Below are 6,046 nucleotides of genomic sequence, written 5' to 3'. Positions count from 1 at the left end.
TCTAATATGAACTAGAGTCACCTCTCACTACTATCTGACTTGGTCTTCTGAACCAGGAAATTTATACACTGGCAGCTGGACTAAAAACATTTTGAAGATTTATTTCATCAAGACAAAGAAACCCTATGGTGTAATATTTTTGCTTACTCACCAAAAACAAGAATGAACCTTTTTGACTTGTTACTTTTAAGAAAGACTCTCAGTTTAAACCCTTTTCACTGGTTGTTGCTTCTTTAGTCAAATATCTCTGAGGGTTTTGAGATCACCTCCACTAACAGTTAGATAAAAGATCTTCTGACTATAGTGAATGAACTTAACTAGGGATTCTGGACTTATAGGGTACATAGACTTCTTAGAGTGTTTTTTTTTTTTTTTTTTGGTACTGGGGCTATAATTTGATGAAGCACAAGAATTGTTGTGGGATTCTTTCAAAGACTAATATGCAGTAGGACTGTGTAAATTGACTGAGAAGTTGATCACCTTCATAACAGATGCAAAGAGTGACACACTGTAACAAAAAGGAACAATAAGTTACCTGTATAGCATCACAATTTCCCCTCATGATAATATTCTAGATAAATATAAATTATTAATAGGAAAGCTCATTGGGGGTGTAATGGGGTGAACATACTATTACTGCCAAGATAAACTACAACATCCTGTTATATTAAGTTCTTTGGATGGCAATCCAAATTCAAATACGTCTACACATCTGCAAAGTTCTCCAGAATATTTCTTAAATGCTTTTGTTGAGCTGTTCGCATTGTTCAACTGGTGAAGTGGGAGATTGGTTACATGTATTGTGGGAGTGCACAGGATTAGAAGTTTTTAAGGAAATGTTACAGGCAATATTAAATGCTGTATGTCCAGGCAAAGCAACTGTTGCAAAATCAAGCTATTTTCTTGGCGATTTATTCTCACTTAGTTATGGTTCTTGGTTTAGATTACTCAGTTTAATTTTACTTATGGCAAACAATGTGTAACCAAAAGGTGTATATCTACTAATTCCCGTACATTAATTGATTTAGTTTCACTAATGAACTCAGTTTGTGTTAGAAATGGCAACTTTGACATATTGTGTTAAGGTGAAAGACGAGGAGAAGTGGTCTTAGAAGTTTTTACTGATCATTTTGACAGTTTTAAGGTGTTCCACAAATGATCACTTTGGGATTGATATATTCATGTATTTTATAATTATTTGTTTAGTTGTATGTTACATTGAAAATGTTCACTGATAATATTTTTGACAGCATAAAAAATAGGACTACTGCAACAACCTCATTAATGAAGATTTAAATATGAACGGCTAAAATAAGTTGAATTTAAACCAAAAGATGGAAGACTAATGGCAGCTCAAAAAGGCGACTCTACATTTTGTTTTCTAGTATCTTTGGAAAAAGTAGATAACTTATACCACCTTGGCTAACACTCTCAAGGAAGTCTCTCTCTGTATATGTATGTAAATATATATATATATATATATATATATATATATATATATATATATATGAGTACGTATCACTTCACCGAGACCAAATCACCTAAAGTTTATTTCACCTAAAACTCATTTCACTGACAAGTAGTACTCTAAGGCAAGCGAAGGGTATGTGTCCTTTTCCCCATTGTAGTGCGATCCTGGTGTTAGTATATATATATATATATATATATATATATATATATATATATATATATATATATTGAGGGGTGTGGGCAGTGTAGCCCCCACCTAGTTGGCTTTTACCAAATAATGTAAAACAAAACCAGATAACATAAAACCAAAATAAGTGGGGTGCTACATCCCCCAATATGGGGGGCTGCACCTCCACCCCCTAACTATATATACTAACACCACCTTTGCACTACAGTGGGAAAAAGGACATATACCTTTGACTTGCCTTAGAGTACTACTTGTCACTGAAATGAGTTTTAGGTAAAATGAACTTTAGATGATTTGGTCTCAGTGAAATGGGTTTAGGTGAAATGGTCTTTAAGTGAAGTGATACATACCCATTTATATATATATATATATATACACACACACACACATATATATATATATATATATATATATACACACACACACACACGATAGGCAGATATAGATATTTGCATTAAACAGTAAATATGTATATATGCACACATATACATATATCACTTGGAAAACAAACATTCCTAAAAATCTCAAAGGGAAATTTACAACAGAAATATCTTCCAAGCATAATCACCTGTCCCTAGGATTTTAATGAGCCACATTTCAAAATAAGTTTCATTATATAACAGACAGTCCTTAATGCATCCACCTTCTATTTCACTAGGAACTATCAAAACTGTAGCTTCCAATAATGTGCTGTCTGTGATGGAAATGAAAACAAAATGTGCATACAGAACTTGCCTCTCTAGAGAAATGAAGTTTAACTATTTCCTCTTGCAGTCTGTTTTTAATTGTCCTGGAAGTTTGACTCTGGCATCTCAGAGCATAAATAACTGAAATAGTATAAGAAGAAACCTGATTTAACATTTCAAAATTGCTTAACTACAACAAAACTACAGCAATTGTCACGGGGATAATATCCCAGACAATGACATGCTACATTTATAGGATTGAGTGGGTAGCAGTGACTGTATGCCAAATCTCTTATTTAGTTGACCCCACTTATATACTACTGGAAATGTTTTGTAAAAAGATTATCCATAATATATTTCCAGCATGTTTTCATTTGAGTAGTCATAAGATCAGAAAAAGTACTATATTCTGTCACCAAAAAGTGTTTTGTATTGGACTATACTGACTTACCTAAAACTTTATTATTACTTGATTCAGATCATAACCATGATCTAAAAAAAACTAGCTTCTTTAAAAAGTCTATTCTACTACAACTTCTCCTTACCTAACAACCTCCCCATAAGAGAGAGAATTCTTAGTGCAATACTAGGAAACAGATTGTCTGTGACATTAATAAAATTTGTTGGCTGGATAGATTTTTGTCCCAAAGACTTCCCCATCTGTGGATTAGACTCCTTTTCCATGTCAAGCAAAGTACCTCTCTAGCCCTCTTTAAGAGGAACCTGGATGACTGGATGGGAAACAGAAAGTATACCCCTGGGATCCCACCTGTGTCCTTGCTGGACAGGGGAAACAGGTGCTGACTTTGAGGGAACATGGGCAAAATTCTTGGCTAGGCTTATAAGGGTCTCCAGGCCAACAGCCTAGTATCATTTTATGAACCTATGATATATGTAATGGTATGTTCAAAGCAATAAGTTTCTTCTGCAGTTCAGATCCAATATGGAGTAGAATTTCACAAACTATCTATAAATTAATATGCTTTCACACTCTCCTGAAAGTATTGCAGCTTACATGTAAATTCCTCCTCTGCTGTAACCATAAACATGTGTGTATAAGCAAGGGCAAAACTAGTCCCCATAGTTGCAACATGTTTTTTGTAAATACATGTGACTGTTAAAAAAACATTTTTACATTTTTCAGGCAAAATTAAATTAGCATTTTATCTCGACTTAGAGGAGTCACCTAAAACTGTTGCATAAGCTTTCAGACCATTAGCATGAGGTATAATTATTCACATCAACAGAAATCCAAAAATATTTCTGTGACCACCTAACATCTCAATTTAGTCAGTAAATCAGTAGTATCCATAATGTAAGATGGTAACCTAATTGCATCCTGCATAGGGTAATAATTTATCACTCTATATATTTTTCTAAACCCACAACACACTGAAACAAAATGTATTCCAATTCTGTTGGTTAAACCCACAACACACTGAAACAATACATATTCCAATTGCTTTAGTTAGATTTCTAATGATTTTAGGCACACAATAACACATTGGCATCCTATTTTTTTTTGTATACCAAAGTTTTACCATCCTTATATGTAAAAATGTGATTTTATACCTTTATCAATTGAATAGGATTTTGTTTTGCTATATTATCATTTTTTTCTGTACTAACTCACAAGCATCTCTATTATTCAAATGTTCATAGCACATTTCTTCATACTGCCCAAAATTCATGCTCACCACACTCTACCCATTATCCAGTGGCTTAATGATTAAATTTGAATTAGATTGTAAAGCTTTAAGTGCCACCCATTCAGTTTGTGATAAAATATAATTAACACTTTTTTTTTGCAAAAATCTATAAATGTATTCACAGCAACGTTTAACCTATAAAAATCATTCATTTTACTGTTTTATTATGAAGGCATAAAAGTACCAGATTTAATGTTTACTTCAATACGTGTGTATCCTTCATGCTGTAAATGCAACTAAAACTGACAAGAGTCCCTTAAGTCAGAGTCCATTATTGTATTGTTTTGATTGGTTACTAGAAACATGAAAATAATTTTCAAGTTGCAACTTGCTCACAAAGGTTTTAATAATGTGTTCTCTTAAGACAGTTTGTTGGCATAAATCTCTGGCTGCATTTGAGTACTTGTAACTCACAATCAAGCAAAACAATATCGGACAAGTTAAATATTTTAGTTTTAACTTCTTATTTTTCTGTTAACCCCAGAAAATACATTGCTGGATAAAATGTGACAAAACATTACATTACCAGAAAACAGTACTTTGATAGTCTTGGTGTCAGGGGGTGACAGATAGCGAAAGTATGACTCAGTATCACTGGTCATCTGAGTACATGGGCATATTCTTTAAATATGAGTATGCAACTAATATAAAGTAGTTCAAATGATAAATACATTCATTTTTTTTCTTTAGCTGTAGCAGAAGGACTAGTCTGCCATTGGTATGGAATTAATAAGTAGGTATAAGTCTGCTACATTTAGAGTACTTTATTATTTGTGTCTTTGTGTTGATGTAGAACCCTTTGAAATTGGATAGAAAACACTAATTGAATGTACAGTAGTGCATGTAGTAATTTTACAAGACTCAGCTGAAAGTAAATCATTGGTGATTATTTTCTCCTTTGGGGTAAGGTTTGTTAATATGATATTCCTCCATTGGTGCTGTGCCCGTAACTATGAGTGTAAATGTGGGATTAAACCCACATACACAGGGTTAAGGCATTTTCTCCATTTGAAGACAGATGCCCTTCAAATAAAATTATCAGAGTTATAACTATACGAACCACAGCTGAACCTTACAGCTACCTAGGTTTGATTAATATAGTGTCAGAATTGCTTTGATGTATTTTTGTAAAGGTGTTATAGTAGCAGAAAAATAGTACTACAGAGCACAGTATTTTAAATGTCTGAAGAGTGTGCACTTGCTGTTGTCATAGTTATTTGCCTTATTTATTTAAAAAAAATACTATTAAATATTCTATCTTGGGCATTGAAAGCATAGAGTGCAGTCTACTTTTCAGTATGCAGCTATCACTTGGCAGGGGTTCAGTTACATCACTCAACATGGAACCTGCAGCTGTGTGCTTAGTCTGGAAAGGGCTGTGGCAAACTTAATCTCATACCTGCATCACAGGTTTACTCAGGAAGTAACTGCAGCCAGAGCTCTAAATATGACATAAATCATAGCAATCAAACAGGGAAGAAACTATATACTGGTGTTGAATGCAACAAGTATTTTTCATGTAACAGTAATCTGATACACCATCAGACTATTCGCAAAGGGGTCATCAAAAAATGGAAATGAAAAATTTTACAATACAAAAAATAAGAAAACCAAAAGGAAAAGTAGAAGAGTGGATTAATAATGGAGAAATTAAAGAAATAAAAATGGAGGTATTGAGTACCTGCCAAGTGAAGATTTTAGTGTAGAAAATTTAATTCAGATAACACAACAGGGTAGAGCAATGGACACCCAAATTAAGGAGAAATCACTGGAACAGGTAGCATCTAATCAGCTGACATAATATACTTTGGAGCCTCCTATAGGAAACCAGTACAACTACATAGCAAGGGAAAGAACAGGACACTGTGGCAACTCGGACACAGCCAATGTTGTGGAGTGATAGGCCAGTGAGTTCCCATATGAAAGAGCAACAGATGGCATGGGTGAAACTGAGGTGAACATGGCACAGGAAGTAGCCCTGGAACTTTCTAGAG

The sequence above is a fragment of the Protopterus annectens genome, chromosome 10.part0, assembly GCF_019279795.1.
Source record: "Protopterus annectens isolate FY-2018-M chromosome 10.part0, PAN1.0, whole genome shotgun sequence".
Lineage (NCBI taxonomy): Eukaryota > Metazoa > Chordata > Ceratodontiformes > Protopteridae > Protopterus > Protopterus annectens.
The sequence above is the reverse complement of the archived record's forward strand: the minus strand, read 5'-3'. Positions refer to the sequence as shown.